The 26,197-nt window shown below is 36.2% G+C and overlaps 1 protein-coding gene across 2 annotated transcripts in view; it reads left to right on the top strand.

Annotated features, from left to right (window-relative positions):
• The first annotated feature begins 355 nt into the window (after positions 1-355).
• The window catches only part of LOC150088469 (protein trachealess-like), a 369,924-nt gene continuing 344,082 nt past the window's right edge, over positions 356-26,197 (top strand). For both annotated transcript variants that reach the window (XM_090369532.1, XM_090369530.1), the window contains exons 1-2: positions 356-475; positions 11,556-11,763. The gene's annotated coding sequence lies outside the window, so the exon portion shown is untranslated. The remainder of the gene's footprint in view (positions 476-11,555; positions 11,764-26,197) is intronic.

Raw genomic sequence — 26,197 nt, 5'->3', positions numbered from 1 at the left:
TGCCTTTATAGAACTTCCGCAGAGCATTTGTTGAAAACCAGAGGGCGAGAGAAACAGTACCTTTTTAAGACATCTTCATATAATCGTTTTGATTACTATGAATGTAACTGGCCCATTAGGGCTAATACTCCACAAACAAGCTGGAGTTGGAAAATTAATACGAGGATAGAATTAAAGAAATTCTGAACTTGACTATAAAGTTTAATAGGAAACAGAGGATTTGGAAAATCATACAGAAGAGATTAAAATGTCCGAAGAGGAAATAATCAGTTTCAAGAATCTAGTGAATCATATGCGAACTAGAGTCCAAGTACTTTAAGAGTGTTTCTTTATATCCAGTAGTGATGGAGTTTGTTCATCATACCGAGAACAATTTCAAATGTTGTTTAGATTGGAAGATTCTAATTATGGAAAATATTTCGAATAAAAGGCTTAAATACCAGTCGGAATTATAGAGAATATTGTTGGCTTTGAGGTAAGTGGAAATATTTTAGATATTCTAATTGACATATCGAAAAAAAAATTCTAAACCTGTCTGAACCAGTCCCCTAAGGGTAAATGCCTTTAAAGAACTGTTTAAATTTCCTTATTACGCTTTACCTTGGGAAAAAATCCTCCGCTGTAAGAGTCACTTTGTTTCATATCCTTGCACTGACTTCTTAAAGAAGCCACAGAACAGTGCGAGGTTGACAACTGTCATTAATTATGTTCGCCATTAACAATTAATTTGACAAAGGTTAATTCATTATAGTACAGTTGCATAGCTGACTTTGCGCAGAAGGCGGAAAAAGAAGTCTCCAGGAAGGTATAAAACCTCGGCAGACAGCGATTATGACTAATGGTACCAACAAAAATTAAAAAAGTCTACACGCACATTCACGTAGAGTTTTGTCTACAGAAGGAGATCGATTTGATCTAAGAAAATTAAGTACCAAAGTGCCTTTGTTCTCGCTTCCGATGACACAAAAACGACTCATTTGCAGTTTCGTGTTGCAGAATAAAGAATTTTGGTAACGCATTTCTTTGGTTAAAACCTTCATTATCTCAAGCAGCTTTAGCCGCACTAATTTTTATATTTTATAAATCCTGGATTTATAATTAAACCGAAATACAAAGAAACAGACTCATAGGAACTTAATTCGTGGTTTGTATATCAGTATTGTTAAATTAGATTGAGAATCGAATATTGATTTTAGCAAAAGATGCCGGAGCTGTTGAGTTCAGAAGTATTCAGACTTTGCAGTCAAAGAATTAGTTTATTTAGTAGTAGTTGATTTACAGCCGAATGGTAGAACTTAACATTATAATTGTTGATTTGTAATGTTAAGTTCTTCCATTTGGCTAATTTCAAATTCTAATTGGAACTATAGTTGTTTTTAAGCATCTATTTGGATGTTTTGTGTTGTACTATTCTCTTGGGGGGGATCAAACAGAACTAGTTGAAATATAATTAACAACAGAATCGTTCTTGTGTTTATGCTCATAGGATTTTTAATATTTCTTATACTATAGAGCGAACTAGTCGTATATTATACTCGTACCATCCAATCATATTCACTCCAAAACAATCGGCTTGACATAATCTGCAGATTTATAATTTGGATTCAACTAATCGCTCTTAGGATAATTCTAGAACCCTGATGCTCGCAGTTATTAAAAACAATATCCAAATCTTTCTCACAATCTGTTCCACTTAGGCAGCTGCCCATCTTTCTTGCATCGTTCAAGTCTTTTATATTATAAATCATACTTATGACCAAACGTTGCCTTCGTCCATTATTATATACCATTAACGATAATAATTCTTCCGTCCTTCCTTCCTTCCTTCAAGGGGAAGATAAAAAGAAAAAAAAAGAAGGCGCCCTCTTCATAATGACCGTCCCTGTTATGGTTAGTGAGCTGGTCTCGATACATTTTGTCACATCTGGTTCATTATATCGCGGGAGACTTCACCAAATGTTTTGTGAAAACACTCCGAAGTCTGTAATTTTTCCCTCATATCGTTTAATCTGAAGGGGAAGAGGAGTTGTGTCAAATTTAAGTGGTTTATTCAACATTAATAACAAGACTACCGAAGTTACTAGCATAGGACCACCACGATGTTATCGAAGGCCCGTGTTTTGGCACAGCCCTTGGATAACAATATATAAAGACTAGTGCATTGTAGCTATTCTAAGCACACCTCAAAAAGAGGGTAGAGTGTCTGAGGAAGTAAGTCAGTAGAGAAAGATATACCGAACTAACAGAAGCGGATAGCCAAATCTCTTGCAAGTGTCTGAACAGATTCTCTTTCTGATACCTAGTTGGCGTTAATGTTTCAACAATTTATGCTCTCCTCTTGGGTGGTATGCTGTATATCCTTTAGTGGATAGTTGAGGAAGTGATAAACATTACATTCTATTACATAGAAACTCCCCAAACCGCCTTGCTAACAGAGCGAATGGCGAACATTAAGAATAATCTAAGTATCCAGCAGTAATCTCTAATAGCATTTCTGCACGAAAAAAATTTACTTTTTTTACCGTTTTGACTACCAGATGGTGGCGTGTCCGAAGCAGTTATCATTTCATGGTTCATAAATTATTGCTCTGTAATCCCATGACATTAAGGCAATCCCTCGATTTCTTTCTTGAAATGGAGATCATCCGATACCCTAACATTAACGAGAAATAAACCAGATAATATTTGAGGTAGGTTGTAAACTGTTAAAATGCACAAGGACAGTTTATAGTCAGAAATAAACTGCAGTGAACAAGTCCGAGCCCCTGTTTCAATCAAGACGAGTTTATTTTCATTGAGTTCAGCCAATTTATAACACATTTTGTGTGTCCTTAATATGTTTGGCTCAATCGAGCAGTAGGAATTTGATTTAATCACATAAAAGGGTTATATGGAATCGGATATTCAATCAACCTACAGTAATTTGCATGATGAGTAGAAAATTTTAAATAGTAAATTTCAAAGGTAGACTCCTAAAATAACTCCGGTCTTTAGTGTGACGTGTCTGAATTGTATTCATTCTAAAGCTGCTTTTGAGAGCAACAGTTCACTAGCCATAAAGGTTAAACTGACCCTGGCCATTTGCATTTATTTCGAACCACAATTTCCCCTGCTCAGCGAAGAGTGCGTCTCCTTGACCTCTTTGGTACCAAATGGAACAGAACGTCAAGTTGAGTTTCCAACTTTCAGACTGCATATATCAGAACAAACTTGTGCCCTAAAATCAGACCATATCATGTAATCTAAACTCTTTTACATTTCTCTCTCGAAATATTAATGGAATCTTAATCTTTAGAGATATATTGATATCTCTGGAATTATCAATGGAAACCCTGTGGACAATTTTGGTGTTGGCCACAATCTTGATTTTTCTTTTTTAAAGGTGTACTTAAAGTAAATATCGATATCTAGAATAATCTGCAGGCATCGGCCATTTTTTGCTTTTTGGAAGGGTGTGTTAATAAATTGACCAATTTGTGATAAGAGATCAAAAAAAGCAAACGTCTTCTCGTATTGGGCATTGTCCTACAAATAGAAGTGTTCTAAAGGCGATTTTTCTTTTTTTTTAGCGAACCGGAAACACCTAATCATTTATAATTATCATCCCAGATACAACCAGGTCACATAGACAAAAGTAATCTACGGATCAAATGCATAATACAGACATTTGGGATCCCACCTTTCTGTTTAATTGCGCATTCTTAATATGCATCAAGCCAAATGATAGTTCCCCGTTTCTTTGTGTACACAGCGACAATCCCCTATTCCTAAAGACAGGCTTGAGTCGTCGCCATTATGCTGAATGCGTGAGACTCCCCTTCCCCAGTCTCTCGTTTCAGAATAACTCACGGGCAAAGAGTTAGTTTTCTGTCCCTCTTCCCTTTAGGGGATTTCGAACCTTCCCCTAATAAACACTCGGGGAAAAAAATTAATTTTATTTGGCAGCGTCCACTATTTGAAAACTGGATTCTACCAAATTTCTGGCAGCGTTTGTACTTGTGCCATTATATAAATCAATATTATTCTTTTAAGCATCTTGGGTTCCTTAATACATTACAAGTCATTATTCCTTCATGTCACCAACAGAATGCATGACACCAGAATTTATGATCGATGATAAGTGTAAGCAGGATATTCAGAATAGCTGGTGATGATGTTTTTTATCCTTCAATGTCTGCCTGTAAGAGATGGGGTCTTTTCTTTTGCTCTACCTGTTATTATAGGTGTACCTTCGGGCACTTCGCATCACCATAAAAAAAGAAAAACCTCACTAGTGGCAATCTACGTCTAGAACCATGTAGCCCTTCCTTCTAGAGCGTGCGGCTTCCCGACTTACTCACACCTGTCCCCGGCATAGCTACGACCGAGGTATTCGCCAGCTTAAACGACGAGTAGTTTGACTTCATTTAGTGTATTTGTGAGTCTCTATATTGGTGGTTGTTTCGTAGTAATTCTGTGAATAGACTTTTAGGGGGAAGAGAAGAAATAGGGAGTTATTAAAGTCAGGTGTACCCGAAATGATGTTTGGAAAGAAGAGAGAATAAACAGTGACCACAAACTGGCCACTTATGATATCCATCAAAGTGATTAGCCTGTCTTGGGGGGGTTGTAGCGGAGTTGCCGACAGTGTAAGGAATGTTCTGCCTTTCTGGTAGGTTGAATGTTGACTTTTTTGATCGTTAGTGCCCACGGAAAACTGGCTTGCGGATTTATACTTAAGATTTTCTCATTATTAGGATGTTTATAATCGGGATTTATGTGTTGACCTTGTCTAAAATATTTAGATTCCTGTGACAACGTGAACCTGTTGGAATAAGTGAAGGACTAGCAGTAGGGTAAGTTCTAACTATTAAGAAACACCTTACTCTAAAACATGACAGATACGCCAAAATGTAAATAGAAGATATTTTACATTTTAGGCCTAATAACCCCGGTGTCGTTTTGATTCTACATTTGTAGAATGAAATGTTTTCGGTAGTTGTTTTTATTGTAGAAATATCTGAAACTAATTACTTCGTTCATACCATTTTAAAAATTTGCGGGAAGTGTTGATAAACCAACAGAAAATTTGAACTTGGTTAGCTGCAACCACCTTAAAAAATTTCATCTAAACAATATTCATAGATAGATTAGGCTTAATAGAACTACGTCTTTCTTATGCAGCTCTGTTGATGTCCAGTGAAAGATATCTAATGTGGTTTTTTGGGTACTTTAATTTCAGTTAAGCTGCAGGTAAGACATTACTCATCTATCACATGTGTGTAGAGTTTGTTAAAGTTGTTTTCTGCTTAGGTGAGAAAGTTTAGATAGTTTATAATATATTTACAGTTTCGTATAGTTAAGATTCTTTAATGTACAGGAAATAATCATGCGTTTTATGTGTTTAAAATCGTGGAGTTTGTACATAGTCTATACTTTCTTGACCCATCAAAAGTTCCCTTAGAAAATAAGTCGACGCTATTCTTAATCATTCATAATTGTAGGAGAAGTGAAACTTGGATTAAAAATAAATCATCTGGCCATCACGTACTGGAATCTATTTCAAATTATAAAATTACAAAATATTTCATCCAGCAAAACTGTATGACATCTTATTGACCAAGAAACAAAACTAAATACTCAAGGTAGCTGCTAAAACCAGCGCGAACGATAAGTTGCAAGTGTTTGTGATGACAGGAAGGAGTTTTATTGGACTCTCAGAGATGTGTATGAAGAGAACAGGTTGTGAACCCCAGTGAGAATGGTAATTTGTAGCGAACTCTGATGGTGGCATGCGGTTTTATTGACGGTAGATAGACAGGGTTAGAATTGACAATGTTTTGGAAAAAAAAAGAAACGTAGGAGGAAAATGTTCGTATCACAGACCACATAAATTGGATAGTCTTTTGCAGATCCTTCTGTATACACAGAATGAGAAACTTAACTATAAGGGGGTGAAGATTATTAAGAATAAGTCAGTACAGTCACTTGCTTTTCTTACGAGTTAGGCCTAATTCTTGCTGATGCTTGTAGTTATTGCCAATAGTGAAATCATTAGATTAAAATGAGAATTTATATCCTTTATATAGTCTTCAAGCTGTCAAGATTGCAAAATATTGATAAATGAAGTTTATTTTGAAGATGGGGAGCTCTTTCGTGTTATTTAATCTTGATACTGTTAGCATATGACCAAATGTGTATTCAGCTAACTCAAAGCATAAATCATGTGGTATAATATATTGAATTCTGTCTAACCTGTAGTTTAAAGCAATTTGCATTTATACTTACCAAATTCTTATGCTTTATCCATTACGCTGGGTGTTATCTAAAGACTTTTATGGAACCAGCCATTGCTGAAAATACTCTGAAGCTGCTGCCAAACATCCTCTATCCTAAAAGTTTAATTTTGATATGAAAATAACTCACGAGGAAATGTTAGAATTATTGTGTATGTCTCAACGTTTTATTTTACCTGCCATTATTATAATTACCGAATCTTGCCATGTTAATTTTAATGATTTTTATTAAGATTATTTCTTATTGCAATCTTAAGTTTATTTAATATAATTCTCCATTTAAATTTATATAACGTGATATTAAAATTTTCTAATAAGTTTGTCAAACCTAATTTTGAGAAATATCAGTTACTTTGTAAACCATAGATTGTAATCTTTTTAAATTTATCCTAAGCCGAATAAAAATCCTACAATTTCATATACTATACTTGAAAAAAAAAAGTGTGAATGATAGAAAAAAAGATTGCGAAGTCGGAATAGTTTACAGTTATGTCTGAACTAAGAATACATTTGAACTGTCCCTCAAATAGAAGTGTTCAAGATGGTAAATGTGTAGAAAGGTATCTTAAGACATTCAACTTAGCCTTTCTTGATAAAAAAAAAAATTCTCTGCTCAGTGTTAAAGTAAATTAAGACTGGTTTGTTGCCCCAACCAGTCTGTCAACTACAAGATGAAATATACGAATGCTAATGAATAAACAAATTAAAGTATCAACATTAATGGATTGCTGCTTTTTGTGCAGGGGGATAGGAAGAAGATAAAGTAGTTTAGAAGCCGGTTTAAAGGCTATAAATATTTTTTTTCATACTTCATAGAATCTGAAAGAACTGATGCTACACTGTTATACGCAGGCTCATTCTCTAAATATTCTTAATCTTAAAATAATTTTATGTAAAACTGTTAATTGTTCTTAGCCTCAACACCCTATTATACCCCTACTTTGATATTAAACAATATATTCCTGCTAGCTTTCCCCAAAGCAAATTAGAGCTAATCTTGAAAATATACGATATTATCTGCGCTTTATCCTAAAAGACATTTTCTTTCTTCGAGGATTTGCATTTAAATCTTCTTGTGAATCTTTCCTGGCAAAAAAAAAAGACTTAATTGCTACTCTATTTGGTTTTTTTCTTTCTAGGTCAAAGTATAGTCGTCAGTGAAAAATATCAATAAAAATGCAAATATTGCGGACAGCATTCTATCAGAATCCCTCCTTAAGCTGTCATGGATTATATTTCAATGTCGGGTTAATTTAAATCATGCGAAAAAGAAAGAAAACAAACGAAGAAAAGAACTTCAGCGTAACTGTACAATTGAGGGCATTAGGCCTAATATATTGGCAACAGACCAACAACAGCCGTCGTCTGCTCGCTTAAAAAAAATCGTTTGAACATGCATACTAAAGCGTAGCCTATCTCATTACCCCTGAGACACCTAGTTCAAGGAGGGCCATTATTTAATGTTGTAACTATGCGGATATTTTACCCACATGAGAGATGGTTTTCAGCCAATCTCTGTACCTTTTGAAAACTTGAAGGAATTTTGAAGATATTAATATTTGAAACATTTAACAGAAACAAAAATAGATCCTAAATCATTTTGGGTCTAATTTAAATTTGGATTTATAATAAATAAATGATTTAAGTGACCGATGCCAGTTCTACCAAAGTATTTGATAACTTTGAATTTAAAATGCTACAGACACAAAATGATTGTGTCATTATAGAATCCTGTTCGTAGTTCTAATGCCCATTAAGTATATTTTGTATTCATTTGGAGCTCTGAGTGAATCATCAAAAAATTGGAGACTATTTTTAAATAAGACAGCTGCCTGCTTATCAAAACATCTTAAAGTGCAATCTTTATTTACTATAAACACCAAACCATAAATTGTGCTTTCATTAAGGCAAATAAAAATGTCATTCTGAAATTGAGTTAATAACAGTCCATCAGTGAAAATCATGGCATCCGATCTACTGGGAAGAGAGAGATTAAAATAAAATATAAAACTAATATGAACACGAATGGCAATGGAACATGGAATTATTTGGATTATGCGCAGGTGTAAAAAGGTCTTCTGATGTAATTTATCATTCATCTAAAGATATATTCCGGATAAGTGTAATTCCATGATTGGATCATTCATTTATCTTCTTACGGTTTTTATTTTTTCCCGTGTTTTTGGCCTAAGCCGTCACGTCTAACCTGCTAAATACCGCGCTAAATACAGCGTTCCCCCTTCCTTTCCCAGAGATAGTGCCGCCTAGAGTGGATGTTTGGCCGAAATAAGAAGGTACGTTCTCTTTAATGAACGATCGAGCGATGCTATATAATTTATCTCTTCAAAATTTTTTCACTAATAAACACTGCACTTCATTCTGATTGACACTTGTTGCTCTTGCTTATGTTTATCTACAGCAATTATTTTAATAATAGGTTTATACGAAGCAGATTTCTCTTTTTTTTATAAACTTCGGACCATCAGTTTAGTTGTAAAACGGATTCGATGGAATAAAAAAAAGGAGTTCCCGGACAAAACTCTACGGCAGCGCCAGGGACTGACCGTTGTTAGATGAGATAGCGATGATATTTACTTAATTTATTTACGAATGAGACAAGTATACTTTTCTTTTAGTATTTGAGGTTCAGTTAATTACTAATTTTATTATAAATAAATATATATTTCGAAATGTGACCTTAAGAATCTAGGGTCATCCGTATTTGGACTTGAATACATTAAACTTTGGTCTACAGGAAACCTGAAATACAAGATAAAAGATTGAAGACTGTTTTTTATCTTATGGTGTCTTTGATGTAAGTTCTATATTTATTTAATTGCCTTTTAGTGGGATTATCTATCTTAGAAGAGCCGTTGGGGCTTAAGGGGGCTTGATGCCAATAGTAGGGTAGTGAATACCTATGTTAGCATGTGCTTATTTTTTGAGTTAGATCTTGGATCAATGCAACCAGAATTTGCCAAACAAATTTATTCTTTCGTCTGACATATGGTTTTCGATTGTCTTTTGGGGGATGTTTAAGTTTAGGAAGTGGGGTTCTTTTCCATATCTTCTCATACACTGGAGTTGAAGAAATGGAAAGCTGGGTACCATGTTATGGATGTGTAATTGCTATAGGGATAAGGCATTTGAAGGTGTAAGAGATGGTTGGTTGAAGCTAGGCTGAATCTCACATATATCCTAAGAAACATTTTGGATTTCCCTGGATAGGGATCTGGTTTATTCTTATGCATGTTGTTAGTGAAGGTCGTCCGGACCAACTTTTGTTGGTTCAGTTTAGGACCTAAGAGATCGATATATCTCGAGAGAGCTAAATATCAGCGCGTCTGGTTAGCGAAATCATGTCCTATTTGTATCATTGGATAATATGGTTTATATTTTCTATTTTTAAATTTTTTAAAAGTTTTTTTTTTTCCTACTATAGTATTTTCAAAATGCTTCTCCTCAGATCTCTTACCGCTAAGTATATAGTTGATTCGTAATTACAAAGATCTGGGATTCTTTAACTAAATAATCCTTATTACTACCTGGAGTTCGATAAAGGGTTCATGTAATGAGCACAAATAAATTTATAAAGGTACCAGTTCATCTCTGTGAGGTTAAAAAAGCCTACCTCGAACCACTAAATAAAGTATTGATTTAAGAAGGGGATCGTGTACATTAAAATTTGCTCCAGTACTCTGTAATGAGAACTGGAACTGGAGAATGTTCTGTATATACAATTCAGAACTTCTCATTATTTAATGAGCACAAAAGAGATTCAATTTATGTGCAATTTTTTGTGTTGGCTGAAGCTAAGTAAGCTGGGGCTCAGAGGGAAAACATGAGAAAGTATACATTCTGCACGTGTGTGTGTGTATTGAGTGTGCAGCACATGTCGTCTATAAATGAATCGACCATTTCAAAAACATAGTTGCGTTTATCAAATTTTAAAGGAATCGATAAAAACTGAGCAGGTGGACAATGACTTTCATCGTCTTTGCGGTGACTCTTGTGTTAGTTCCATATACTACATCTGATGGAATTAATTCTGGCATAAATATTGACTCAAATTGCAATAACCTGATTTTCGTAAGAAATGTGGCTGTTTTTGAAGTGACTGATTCAAACACTTTTATCGTTGCGGTTTAAACTAGTTTTAAGTTGACTTAAGAAGATGGCACACGAAGAAATTTTGTTGGAACTCAGACTAAATACAATAATCATTGGAAAGCATCAGTAGAATCTAAAATTATAAATATTTAAAATCTTACCCAAGTTCTACACGCTCCTTGTTCACTGGCGAATAGAACGTCTCTAAAAAACATGCGTACTTTACATCAAGGTATTATAAATGCTTTATAAATTATTTCGGATCAAGAAGCACTATATGAAGACTTATGTTCCAATCCTCTCTCGATGGAGGGAATTTTCTGGACTATTTTGACATCGTGACCCAGTTAATCGAGCGAGAGTTGCATAGTTTTTGCTCCCGAAAAATCTGATATTTATTCTGCTCCAAACAAGATAAACCGGCAATAAGGTACATTCACATTTTACAGACACAATGTACTGATTCCGTGGCTGTAGTTATCTTCTTGAAAATCTGAAAATAGCTCAACCCAAACAGATCAAGAGAAACATTTTGATATTAATGAAATTTTATCTTTAAAATTCATTCCAAATGTCCTCTGAAGGGATTCACTTCAGACAGATGCAACTTTCTCAATGGTTAAAGGTTAAAAATGAAGATCATTGTGAATTAAGGTTTTTTGGTTCCCAAGTTTCCTGAAAATGCAGAGTTTTTTTCATTAACTCCTTTAGAATAGTGTGAGAGGGGTTAAAATGTTCTACCAATTAAAAATTGATTCGTATTGTGGGTTCGACATCTTGTGCCCTACTCGGGTGCACTAGTGTTTGAAATGCTGCAAAAACTTGCCAAACATTACTCAGCACTGTAAAGTTTTGGCGTAATTAGCAAAAATAATTAATATTTTACTCCAAGTTGACGCTGACAGCTTAATTTCAGCTATCGTAGCAGGTGCAGTGATCTCGATCGCTATATTAACATAATTAACAATTCTGTTAAACTGCTTATTTCTTTAAATAATTTAAGAGTTATTTTCATGCAGAAAGTCTGTCAGTAAAGTATGATTTATGAGTGAAATTAGTATTCCGACAATTAACTTTAAACATGGCCGATAATTTGAAATCCTTAAATCACTGCGTTCCTTTTTAAAAAATTTTGTCCAATTATCATAAGTTATCTTATTTCTTTTTCAGAGGGATGACGGCTTAACCCTCTTCTGTCATCTTCGCTCAACCCGTTCATTTTTATATGAATTTTACCTGGATGGATTTTGTGTGCTCATTAAAGATATCTTGTGTTACTGGACAGTTGCAAGTCTTCTGTGTCACTTAGTGAAAGTAGAAAGATACAGACCAGACGAATCGAATGATAAATATGTGTAATTAGTAAGTAATGGAAGAGGTAAGTCCGCATTTCTTTTTATGAGGTTCCTGTAGCAGTATTCAGCATATATGTTTTTAACTCTAACTGAACGGGGAGAGTTTTTCCGGCACGACTACAGCTCTAGGTTTACGACAATAAAAATGATATTTTAAATAACCCCAGTTCAAAATCACGCCGTCGAAAAAATATGCCCCAGGGGGGAGAATCTAGTGTTCTCAGTGGCTATTTATTCAGTCTACAACGGCCTGTCCATTTTCTAGTAAACTTTTCATCCAGATATCGTCGTTCACCAAATCTTTAAAAGCTTCTTCAATCGGGATTGTAGTTAGTCCGTCTCAAGCGTAGGAAATACTCCTCTCGTAGGTTATTATACTTTTTTCATCGCACAACATGCAAATTACTCATAAACACACGTGTATAGACATAATATTGATCTTTTTAATCAATTTTCATTCTTTCTTTTAGTACATCCACTCGCAATTAAATTTAGTGAAGTCACTCCTCAAGCTTCTTTGAATATTTCCAGCAGAATATCCAAAGAATATTATTATTATTAAAATCAGTAGGTTAGAATAACTGAGTAGGACTAGTTGACTGTCCAAGAGAAGGAAACAGTTGAATAGTTTAAAGATCAACGAGTTACTACTCGAAAAAGGCAGTTACATTCCACCAGTATGGAAAGAGATGATCAAAATGAGAGAGTATTGACATTCTATGTGGACGGTGACTTACATGTTGACCACCTTGTCTTCCCAAAGAATGACAATTAAAAATACGACAAATGTTAGTTTAATTCCTTGAAGAAACGTTGAGATCAAACATTCGATTGCAAAAACCAACTAATGAATAATTTAATATGAAATTGTAGAGGCTTGGGCAGCAATAGAGACAAGCAAGCAAATTAATACGACCCTGTTGTTGTGTGCTCTGAAGAAACTTATCCTAAAAACCCCCAAGGTGTTTTTCAAGATAAAATAAATAAAAACTTGCACCATTTATAGATGTAACAGAAGGCAGAGTCATAATATTCATTCGGTGGAATTTTCCGTGTCCGAATACTGACCTTAACAATGTACTAGTTCAATTTACACCTCCACTGTGTACCTTAGATCTGAATGGCCACTATCCATTATACAGATCTTCTCATACGTATGCGGTGGATCAGTTAATAGAATTTTTATTTGAAGGCTACAGTTGCGTTGGTAGTTCTCAAATAAAATTTCAGATGTGCTGCCAGTATGGCGATATCAAAATCGACTTGGTAGTAGTAGAATAAAGACTGTTCTCTTGCCAAGTTGAAGAAGATTAAAGTTTGGAATCAGTTGTGCTAATTTCCCACTAAGATCAAACTCATTAAGTATAAAAGGTTCTAAGCTAAAGGGAGGACACTTCTTTTTTTAAGTTTGTCATTGACTCTGAGACATACGAGAGTCAATAAGACTGACTCTCGTATTTTTAAAACTGTAAAAATAGGCTATTTGTGACTTGTATGAAATCAGAACTTCATCGAACAAAAATGAATTGTTCCTTGACTTTCTATTAATTCTATATAGTTGCTCAAAGAAACCAGCAAATGATTTTTGTATCAGATGGTATCAAAAATGTGATTGGGGATTCCTTTATTCGATGCTACTGGGGGTCTTGATATTTTATTTTATTTGCTGTTTTTATGATGAGTACATGCAAAGGGTTATTTCACCTTAGGAAATATTATTTTACACTTCAGGGATGAAAAACAATATCGTTTACTTGTTAATGAGTCTTTTAGGCCCGTTCGCGTATACACTCGTATGTATGTTTATATTCTTATAATCTTCACCATGTCCTGCTTTCCACCCTCAACAGAGGACTCCCATTGGACCAATTTTCATGAAATTTTATATTTGGGTGTTTTAAAAGTTTAACCATTCAAAATTTCATTAAAATCGAACAAATAGAAATCCGGCAATTATTGTTTCTTTTTTCACAATTTTATATATATATATATATATATATATATATATATATATATATATATATATATATATATATATAAAATGAGAGAGAGACTTGAGTATATGAGAGAAGAGTAATAAATGTTATACAGCTGTAATCAAATCGAATGGCTACGTTCAGAGAACGTAAAACTGTAGAGCTTTCTTAAGTGTACTAAGAAGTAATAATATTAGTAATTTATTTCAAAAAAGACAACCATATTTACTTTTCACTTGAGCGAGAGGAGAATCCAGTTCACGGAATGGACAAAAATTTTTCCCATTTCATGAACTGGTTAAGTTCACAATCCGGGTGTAACATTAGAAAAGCATATAAAGTTGAAAACTTCGGAAATAGTTCATTAAAAGACTTTTGGTGATGCAATCTGCGATAATCCCACACATTGGGTTATACGTTGTCATCTTAGTTTCCAACAACTACATGTTACTCGTGCTTCGGAATATGTGCAGATTTTTGTTGTTGTTGCATCTTATGTAAGGCGGCCCCTAAACGTTAGTTCAACTCCGCCGTGGTTCTCTGTGATGACATACAAACTCTGTACAATGGCCAGAAATGTACACTGGTCAGAAATGCACAGACAGAGCGAAATAGGACAATCATGTGGTCTTTCCTTTCTTTATAGTTGCTCTCATTCGAATGTAGCCTACTGACTGCTGAACTCAGGGTCGGCCCTAGGTATTGGGAGATACTGATGCAAGATTAATTTTGAGGAAACGGACGGAAGGAACTTGTTCTTGTTTGGATTGAGAAGGGTGGGATTCCCTTTGTTGGAATTTGAGGACCTTTTGAATTGGTGAAACGGGTGCGCATCACCCACTTTGCCCCTTTCCTCTTCCCTCCCCACAAAGGTTCGCTCGGACTGAACTACATGCGGTCCAGCCAGCCTTGGTTAAAACTGCAGTCTTTCTTTATGACCTGTCATAATTTATAGATTCCCTCAGCCCATTATCGGTTATGAAAAATCGTATTGGAAGGTATCTTAACAACCTTGAATGGACACAGATATGAAGAGAAAAAGAAGTCAGTAGCAAAGATCAAACGAACCACTGTTGTGGATATCTACTTCCTGATGAAACTGAAGAAAGGAAGTTTGTTGTAGGGCGTTAAGAGCATCAGCGACTTAGGCCATATTGCGACGAATATATTATATCTGTGGTCGAGATGCCTGTTTGCTGAACGAAAAATCCGTGCTACCGTCGCCTAAGACCGACCGACTAACTCAGCCACTGATTATCCACGCTGCCTAAAGATCAGGCAGGTCTTTCACTTTCGGGACTCTTTCAAACTTACCAGTTTTTTTTTTTTACACTGGAATATGTTTTAAGTAATACAGCAAACTTTGAGCTTTCTTTGTTCCATCGAAAAATAAATACATACTTACCATATTCAAGGACATCTTTATAGCAACATACTTTTTGATTTAAGAAAAAAGAGAATCACGGAAAGACATATTTATCCTTAGTTGTACTTGTGATGTTGAGCTTCCATTACAACAAACAACAGTCTTGAAATTATGGATCTATACCATAATTCTACATGCTTAGAGAAAAATCTACAGAAATCTTAGTATCGAGAAAAAAAATCCATGCCATTCCTTCCCAAACAACTACAAGAGTTGTTTTTTCCATTCTAAATTACAGTGCACAAGCTGACAAAGCAACATTTATAACCAGCTATACGTTTCCTGCTCCTTTGGTACCTCTACAGCTTGCTTTTGATTTACTCAAATCATCAACCTCAACTCTTGTGGATGAAATTTATTCCAATGATTAACAACTGTCTGGCTAAAGGAACTATCCACAACCCAGTCGGTAACTCTACTCTTTATAGTTAAGTCCGTTGGTTGTAGCGTAATTTAATAGCCTGAAAAAATTTTCCTTCATTCATTTTACTGTCCTCTCGGTGTCTTCATTCCTTTTTTTTTTCTTTTCAGTTATTTAGTAAAGCGGTCCCTGGCCAAAAAATCTGGCAAATCCGCCATACATATAGAAATGGTATAGCACAGTATACAATTATTAACAATACAAGTTTCACATTACAAATCAACTATACTGTGCAATGGTCATCCCCCCAGCTACAGCACAACAACCTGGACAAGTAAGCTACAGCAGAAACCGATGAAGAGACACTGTTCATAGATGAGCACAAGCATCACATCCTAGAGATTGATCATCGCCGGTAATCTCCAAAAGATAGTTAACCGAACAACCATCTGCCAGCAGTCAGGGAGTTCAACAGAAGTTACTCATATTAACCACCAAAACCAAGCTGGAAGGAGGTGTTATTGCAGGATCAAATCCAAGAAAAACAACTAAGGCTTCTTGCCAAGAGCAGAAGTGGACACCCGCCCATTAAGGAAACAGAGTACCAACACCCTGTCCACATCTGCAAAGAATTTTCTCTGTTCCTATATAAAAAAATAACTACTGTTCCATGTAAAGAAGAGGGTACAGTCCACCAGTTCATCCATTATTCAACCTTAACTCTTCAAGTGCCATTTTGCCAGCTAACATTTGCAAAGCTTCTGTGGAAACCGTTCTGCAGGCCATAACCATTTTGAGTAACATAACTCGATGTATAGAATAGAACTTTCTGGTGTTGCTTACTTTGATTGCATGGCCAACCCAGATTGATGCACCATACATAACAATCGGCATATAATACAATCATAAATCAAATGGAGTGTTTTTTCTCTTTATCCCCCATTCCACCCACGTTATTCTTGAGATCATTGCAATAAATGTCTTCACCTTCTCTGATAATATATAGTTCATATGCGAAATAAAGTTCAAGCCACTAGCAATACATATTCCCATTTAATCATTAGCACCTGCTGTAAGAAAATGCCATTCAAACTTACGAGCGGAGGTCTACTAAGAGCCAATTTACCCTTCAACATCATGATGTTAGTTTTGGATGTAGAGATTGTCAACCTGTGTAAATTACACCATTTTCATAATTCTTTCAATATTCAATCAGATCTCATTTCAAGCTCATTTCTGGAGTTTCCCTGCACAAGTTTAACCCAACCTTTTGCATAAGCTATTGTGTGTGAGTGGTCAAATTCTCTCTTAAGCCAATCTTCCCAAACTAAGTTCCACATTAAAGGACCAAAGACAGCCTCGTGTCACACGACGCGTAATTGATCCAAAATTCGATTTAACTGTTAGTGTGCAATCCCTAAAGTAATCTTTAATTATAGAGAAAATGTTAAAAGAACGTTTAGCCATGCGCAACATCAACAGCACGCTGTCCCAACTATTGGAATCAAAGGCACCAGCAAAATCTACAAAAAATCCCAAGGTACATTTATAATTCGATTCTCAAACATTGCGAACTAAAAAGTGAAGCGCATCCTCAGTACCTACACCAGGAGTGAAACCATATTGTTTATTAGAAATGCCAATATTACTTCTTTGGTAGATATCAATCCGCATGGCTAAAAGCTTCTCATAAACTTTACCAAGACCAGGAAGCAATGCAATAGGTCTACGAAGCAGGTGAACTGGTTGGAGATTTTTGGATAATCTTGAGCAGTGCATCCTTCCAGGGAGACGGAAATACACCATCTCTTAGACAAGTTATTAAAAACTTTTAACAATTCGTTCGAATAAAGATTAGAGAAATTTTTGATTACCTCTCCCTCCAGTAAGTCCATACCTGGACATTTGTTATTTTTAATGGACTTTAACAACGGGAAGTTCATCGTGGGTAAAGGGTAATTCTTCAATGTCATTACCATACGACTCATTTAACACATGCATATGACGATGTTCTAGATTAACACGTTTGTTATCAGCCATGTTATCATTACCTATAAGGTGATCATCCCAACTACACATGCCCTTGCCAATAGAATATATAACACCAGCAGCTGCTCTGAATTTGCCAGTACGAATTTTATAAACCAATCCCCAAGGGTTATTTCATGCTATTTTCACCAACGTTTTCCAGCAGTCATATTTCTGTTTAGCAAGAGCATGGACATACTTGTTACGAAGACTTTGATAGTCTTTCTTTAATCGAATAACTTCCATGGCACTTTCCCTACGTTTGCTCTTCTGAAATTGCTTCCTAGCCTTATTAACCTATTTTTTCAGTAGAGTAAGCTGAGGTGTCCACTACTTAACTGGTCTGTTTTATCTGTTTCCGTTTCATAGCAGCTTGAGTATATGATAATCGAGCGGAGTATATGATAATCGAAAACCTCACAGAGTTCTCACCTGTCATGTTAGATCTCAGAGATCGCAATCGTGGCCCGCTGAAGACTTCTCTCAAAGTTATTCCAGTTTGCATGCTTAACAGCAAAACGCAGTAATTGATTCAAGCCAAGAATTACGTCTGTTTGATTCACCATTTACTGTCCAAAAGGTGGACTCCTCCCCAGGTTGATTGTGGACCATACGCTTCCAGTAATGCCACAGAACCAAAGTGAACTCTTGAAATTAGAATCAATTGCAAACAATACAGGCAAATCTCCTAGTTTATCAAGAACACTATCCATATAAACTAAATATGGCTGAATGTTACAGTTGTATTTAAAATACATTGAAATAAATACAAATGCACCAATGGAAGATTGAATGTTAACACAAACCGCGTGACTGCTACTACATCACTATAAAGTTTCAGATTTTGTCGGTTATCGGTATCTCGCCTATAATTCTGAGCGGATTCATGCATACATTATATCCGTTCTTTAAATTTCTCTTTCTGTATTCCAAGTTCCAACACCATGGCCTCAAAAAGATCCCCATCTAGACAGTATCCCTCTGATTGAACTCCGATTGATACCACTCTCCTTGGCAAAAAGGAAATCTTCCAAATCTTTGCGTAATTTAAATGTTATTTCTGTAAAGCTATGAGTATTATTTCCTCCTAAATCACCATCTGCGCGAAGCATTTTCTCTCCCCAGAAGAAGTCACGTTTTTGGACAACAGGATTAAAATTAATGTTTTCGTTCCTAATTTCTTTTGAACGCGATGACAAGATACTCGCTTCAGTGTCGTTCCCTATCTCAATTTCAGCTGAAGAATTTTTATTTTTTCTGAGCCAAATCCATATCACTCTGAACGTTTTTCTTAACTTTGCATAATTCCTTATCTCACTCATTCTTGGACGTATTGATCTTCACTTTCCTCCTATTATTTCGTCTTAAAACGGGAGACTTACTGCACGATGAACACAGTGACCTAACTGAACGTTCTTCCCCACCATAGCACATCCTCCTTTGACGACATGTTTTGATGGAATATTCAGGAGATCTACTTGGTGTCAAAAGTGCAATGTCCTCATCCTTTTTATTCTCACTATCCACTTCTGCTAACATGATAGCATTACCCGAGAGAACCTCCTCCCATTCTAACATTTTCTCACCTAGACCTCCAGGGATAGAGGCCCCAGAAGATTCTTTGCTTTGACTCAGTGACAATTTACCTCGAGATATACTTGTATCCTGAAATTCTAGATTACGCGGAGAATTCCAATTCTTCCTTAATTTACGTTTGAAATTTGCAGACTCCTAATCCTAACTCACATAATTTACTTCTCAAAGACCCATGACCAGTTATTAAATAGGAAGTTTCCATATTCATGTAAAACCACTTATGATCAACATTAAAGATCACATTAGGTATAAATATCCTACTCACAACTCCTATGTCACTAATATTCCACCTATCTTGCCACACACTAATTATTTAAGCATTGTATTCTTCTCAGATATCTTCCGATAACTCCCATCAGTAATGTTCAAAACAGTTACTTGTCTACCCTTCCTAGTATAATAGCTAAATGCCCTATAAACAATATAAAGATCTAAACGAAGGGCCCTGCAATAACCTGCAGGGCATTGGTGGAAACAGTTTTACATGCTCTCAATATAGTTAATAAGATGGTTCTCTGCGAAGAATAATACAGCCAAAGAATCTTCTTATTCAACTTCCCTTGCAATTCTAACTACGGAGGCTGTAAAATTTCTAACCTTATTTGCCAAATATTCTATGTGGGCAGTAAAAGTAAAACTGTCGTCTAATACAACTCCAAGGTCCTGAGGAACAAGTGGTATCTGCTTATTATCAATAACTACTTTATGAGGTCTATTGTAGTCGAGCTTACCTTTAGTAAACATCATAACAGTTTTATTAGTAGAAATCTTCAGTTTATTGTCCAAAGTCCACTGAACAAGATTATCAACACCCATACCTATTTTATCCTCAATTTGCTGCCTGGATTTACCTTGCACCATCAACACCAAATCATCCGCGTAAGCTATCTTGAGGCAATCAGATCTATCATTAGCTAGCCACAAATTTAGTATCAAGTCCAAAGAGGAATTTATATAAAAAATTAATTTTAGATTAAAAAATTAAATCGTGGCAGAAGATGGTAAATGAAACTGGCAATTAAGATCCCTGGGGTCGTGTCTACAACTTACTAATGATAAAATACAGTATCATTTTTTTTTTTCAACAGTTATTAGTGAGCAGGTGGAATCTAGTAATTGGAATTCTACAGTTAGTACAATTGTTCAGATTTTGTTTCCAGAAGATGATAATGATAATATCGAATAAATGCAGATTAGACAAGATGTTTGTAATTACTCTTGTCCTGTTGAATTTGAGCTATTTGTTTTGACAGAATTAAAAGATATTTGTGGGAAATTAAATGTGAATGAGACCCATGGGATTGATCTCATTGAGAATAATGCAATAATTAAAATGGTTGAAATATTTCCTCAATACATATTAAGCATGTTTAATAGGTGTTATATTGACAGTACATTTCCAGGATTTTCGAAAGTAGCTTTGTTGAAGTTGCTTCATAAACCTGGCAAAGAGATAACTGATCACAGAGGGTATAGACCAATCTCGTTACCTCCTAATTTGGGGAAGCTTTTTGAGAGGTTGTCCCAAGGGCTCTGTCATGGCGCTTCTTCTTCGGAACCTTGTCCGAAATTTATGGCTGCTGGAGAAGTTTGATTTTTGCAAAAGGATATCATATGCAGATGATCTGGTTTATCTGTTTGCTTTTTGGTCCAGATTGATGTTAAAATAAATGCTAAGATTGTAATGGAGAGTTTAGTCTCATGGGCTAGACTGCATAAGTTAATTTCTCCAAATAAAACTGTTATGGTGGTTTTTAAAGGTAGATTGGGTCCAGGTAGACCCCCCCCTCCCAAGGGCCTTCTTATTGGAGGGTAAACAAATTCCAGTGGTGCGAATGTGTGGTATAATAGAGTAGTTAATGTTAAATTTAAGCAAAAGCTTTTGTCTGTACAGAGGAAGATGATCTTAGCCTTATTTAAATTCTGTAGAACAGTATCAACAAATGCTATACAGGTTTTAGCTTGGATGATACCCCTGGACTTGTATATTGCCTACAGAGCTCTTTCTTATTATTTGAGGAAAGGCAGAACCTTGCCATTCATGGATATTACTAGTGATACATCTATAGGTGTGCCACAGGCAAAAAAGATTATTATGAACCTCTTAATTGAAAGGTGGCAGGGTAGGTGGAACGTAAGTGACACTGGAGCTGTAACTACATTTTGTCCCTGAAGTCAGATATGTTTTGCTGGCACCCACCGGTCTTGCAGTACTACCGGTGGATGCAGGATTTTTAGTACATTTTTGTACAGACAATGTTAGTAATACAGGCCCAGCTCTTTGTGCCAGGGATGGGCACTAGGGTTCATCTGCCCAGGTGGTGGCTGCTCTCTGGTGGCAGAGAGGCCTGAATTTACACACATACACTTACATTTCAGGCCGTAATATGGGATTTTGTGCCTACAGATTATATAGGTGGAGATAGCCGCAAGGCTGGGTGCCACCCTTGTCATTAGTATACACACCAGTATTCAGATCCATAGCTCACATATTCCAAAAATGTGGATGACATGATTATAGTAGTATTTGTGCATATAAATATCAATTTTTGGCAATGGCTAAGGAGCTCAAAGAAAAAAAATTCGATCATTTTGTGAATATGGAAGATCGTTTGCAAAAATATCCTGTTTTAGAATTTAATAGTGAGAAATATGTTTCTGAAATTGAGAAAGTTGTGGATGATTTTGAAACAATTGAAGACATTGTTCAATGTATTTCTTATCCATTTAATGTCGACTTAGATACGAAACAAATTGCAGAAAAATCGCAGAGATTTTTCACATGGAGAAAATATTGCTTGAAAATGAAATTATTAAATTGCGAAACGATATCTTCCTAAAAGCCAGATCATCAGAAAGACTTTTGGAAATATGTTAGCCGAGTAAAGTACCCAAATGTAAAAAAAAAAAAAAAAAAAAAAAAATGCGGATGTTCTAAAAGTTTTAGTTTAGTATGCAATGTGAGGTTTGTTAAACAAGATGCTTCTGATAATAGTGTACTTTGGATGGATTTAAAGGCAGTGAAAGATTATTGAAAAGATGTAAAAACAAGAGGAAACTGCGCTAATTTAGTCAAATGACTTTTCTTATTTATACCATAAGAAATACAAGGAACTGCTTCTTTTTAGGCTACGCTGTAAAATAAAGATTATACGATTAAAATATTATAATAAAACAACAGAATGAAAGAATATATGAGTAATATAACTAGCCAAAATACTTCTATAAGTGGATCAAATTTACAAGCTTTTCAATAAGGAAATATAAATTTGCAGATGTAGGTGCTCTCAGTTGGTTCCATGACTAACTCAATCTGATCAAATCAATTAGTGCATCACATGCACAAACGATGTTTGTGTAAATACGTATGACGGTATACGTACTTCTTGATGTATTTGAAGGTAAGTTTAGATTGGTGTATATCAAAAATTGAAACTCCAGTGTGAAGTGTATTTGGGATTTAAAACATAACCCATTAGAGGCAAAGTATTGCGAGCTTTGGAGAATGGTTTTTGACGCCGTTGTGTACAGTGCATGAACGACGGCTTGAGTATTGTGTATGGCTTCCATCAACAGCCAAACATGTTTCGTGCCTGTGATATATCCGTAAAATCTTGGTCTCGAAGAATGATTGCGTATTCAGTCCCCACGCTTATGTAAGTGATGTTTCCAACTGATTAAGTGTCCTGAGCAGTCCGAACTGCAACACACCTTCTTAGGGCGTCTCAGACATATTCGATTGAATTTAGATCGATGGAACAAGCATGCCAATCGATATCGTCACCTTCGAACACATTTTTAAGCAGTCAGTGCGGTTGAGCGTTGTTCATCAGAATGAACAACATTCTGATGAACAGTATCAGCATACAGAAGAACCATCGCTCTGTTTGTTGTCAGCTTTTAGGTACATCAGCAATCTAGGCCAATATCTATAAATTGCGTGTGTTCTGTGTCGATTTGCCTGCATGATTGACGATAAACCCAAGTTTCTGTGAGAAAAGACCACATCGGTTTCAAGATCTCGTCTGTACCTGCGTGTAGTCAGGACCCCGTTCTTGATGATATGGAGATACAACCACAGCGACAAATGCTGTCCCAAAACAGCAGTCCATCTCCACCGAATTGACCGTATTCCTTTACATACACAGGGTTGATTCAGGTTCCTCTTAAAGGCCACACAAGGACTCTACGAGCAATCGACTTAGGTTGTGTGAAGAGCACACACACCGCCATTCTTCATCAGTCCACTTACGATGCTCACGTGCTGATATCCTTACGGCCCTACTATATCGGGTACTGAATGGAACATAATTCTATAGGTCTTGGTTGGTTCTAGGGTTTTAGGCACATCAGCATCTTAGACCATATTGTGCATCATTAGCATTAGTAGAGGCATACGATGCAACAAAACAAGCTTATGCAGCATCAGCCAAAAAAACCCCCCTCCCATTTCACCTCTCCATTCGTTCCAAATGCCTATTCAGCTCAGCCTTAAATTTATTTAGGCTATTAGCTTCCACAACAAAAGATGGAAGCCTGTTCCACCAATCAACTACCCGCTGGCTAAAGGCACATTTCCGCACATCTATTTCTATCCTTCCTCAGTTTGAAACTGTGCCCCCCTCATGTTCTTAGTCTGACCAAGGAGAAGAATCACATCAGCATTCAGCTTGCTCAACCCATTCAAGGCCTTACATCTCAATCAGATCACATCGCAGGCGCTGCAATTTGCAGAACTTAAGCTCTTTCTTGGTAAGAGCACCCCTTTGTTCCCCTCGCCAATCTTGTTGCCCTTCTCTGTACTCGTTCTGCAACTCAACATCGTTCCTAAAATGAGGCCTCCAGACCTGTATACAGTACTCTAGGTGTGGCCTGACCATTGCCTTGTATAACGGGATAATCACCTTCCTGTCCCTGCTAGCAAAATTCCTATATATCATTGACAAGACTCCAAGACCTGCCCTGGCAGCCCGTCTGTACTGCTCAGCGAACTTCATATTTGACTGAACAATTACCCCCAGGTCTTTTTCACTTTCCACTTTCCTGAGTGTAGTACCACACAGTTGGTACGTTTCACTTGGGTTACTTCTGCTCATATGCAGTATTTTGCCTTTGTCCATGTTAGATTTCAGTTACCACTTCTCAGCCCATTTTCCCAACTTATTTAGATCCAGTTGGAGTAGCATACCGTCTTTACTGTCGTTAACCACCCTGCCACACTTTGTATCATCTGCAAACTTGTACATTAAACCAGATATACCTTCATCAATATCATTGATAAATATACAAAACAACAATGGGCCGAACACCGAATCCTGGGGGAACTCCACTAATAAAATTTGTCCACGAAGAGCAGTGTCCATTGATTACCACTGTCTGTCTTCTCCCACTCAACCATCCCTTCATCCATTGTAGCAACTTACCCTTAGTATCACACTTCTCCAATTTGTACAGCAGTCTTCCATGTGCAACAGTAACAAAAGCTTTCCTGAAATCAAAGTATATGATATCAAAAGTATTTTTGGCATTCAGTTCCTTTGTGACCACATAATAGTATCCTAAGAAATTGTACAGACAAGACCTCCCTTTAACAAACCCATGCCGTGCCTTAACTATTACTGCAGTCTTGTCTAGATGATTCTGCAATGTTTCTTTAACCAGTGATTCCATTATTTTCCCCAGAACACAAGTTAAACTAACAGGTCTCTAGTTACTTGTGTCACCATTTGAACCCACTTTGTGAATTGGTGATACATTTGCACACCTCCAGTCCTTGGGTACCTCCCCTGAGTCCAAGGAAGCTCTCATAATTATGGCTAAGGGTTTGCTTAGTTGCTTTGCCGCCTCCTCTAATATAACTGAATAGATCCCATCCACCCAGGTGCTTTTCTTATGTTTAACTTCATCAATTTCTCCTCCACTTTGCTCTCAGTTATTACAAAATCACTTAGCTCCCTGTTAGCGTTTTATAAACTTCTGGCACTCCCCTCATTGAATAACTCCTCCTGTGTGAATGTAGATGCAAAATACTCATTCAGTTTATCAGCTACCTGAGCATAATCATCAATAGTCAATCCATCCATCTATGTTAAGTGGTTCAATCTGATTCATTCCTTTCCTTCTAGAGTTTACATAAGTAAAAAACTCTTTGCTGTTTTTCTTTGCATCCTTTGCCAAAGATTTATCGTAATCTGCCTTCGCCTGCCTTACCTCCTTTGTGACTTGATTACAGACTAGTTTATATCTGTCATAAGCTTCTGTGTCACCTGATACTTTATATGCATCCCATACATTTTTCTTCTCAGTCACGAGCCTCATTAGTTCATCTGACTTCCACTTAGGCCTAAACCTTGATCAGTATTTCTTGAGTTGGAATGAAAAGCCTATTTGCGTCCAAAATTAAGTCCCTGAAGGCTTCCCATTTAGAATTCAGCGTTGGCAACATCATTAGTTTATCCCACTGTACAAAATTTAAAAACTGTCTGAGACCACTGTAGTCACATTTACGAAAGCAAAAGCCTTTCCCTTTAGCCTTCATGGTAGTTACATCTTTAAGTAATTTTCACATCAGTACATTGTGATCACTGTCACCCATTGGTTCCTTTATCTGCGAATTCTTAGTGCATGAATAATCACTGCTGATAATCAGATCAAGAGTATTACTCCCTCTGGTTGCCTCTCGGAAATGCTGCTGTAGAAAACGGTCATCCAATAAATCCACAAAAGTCTTGCTAATGTGCAGGTGAACAACCCACAAGTTCCAGTCAGTATCTGGAAAATTAAAATCCCCCATTATAAGACATTCTGGTTTACTGTCCCACTCTATTTCTGTGCACAATTGCTCATTATACTCATCATATGCATTAGGGCTATAACACACATTTACTCTCATTTTTCCTTTCCCAGTGCTTATTTCACAACAAATAGAACATCAATTGGATGCACTTCCTTAGATTTTGTGTTTCTTAACTAAGAGCATAACCCCTTCTCCCGTCCTGTCCTGTCTATCCTTTCTGTACACATTGTACTCCCTAAATTCCAATTCTACTCTGCTTATATCTGTGTGACAC

The sequence above is a fragment of the Mastigoproctus giganteus genome, chromosome 3 (genome assembly GCF_048544385.1).
Source record: "Mastigoproctus giganteus isolate SK-2022 chromosome 3, ASM4854438v1, whole genome shotgun sequence".
Classification (NCBI taxonomy): domain Eukaryota; kingdom Metazoa; phylum Arthropoda; class Arachnida; order Uropygi; family Thelyphonidae; genus Mastigoproctus; species Mastigoproctus giganteus.
This window is presented reverse-complemented; position numbering and strand designations above follow the sequence as displayed.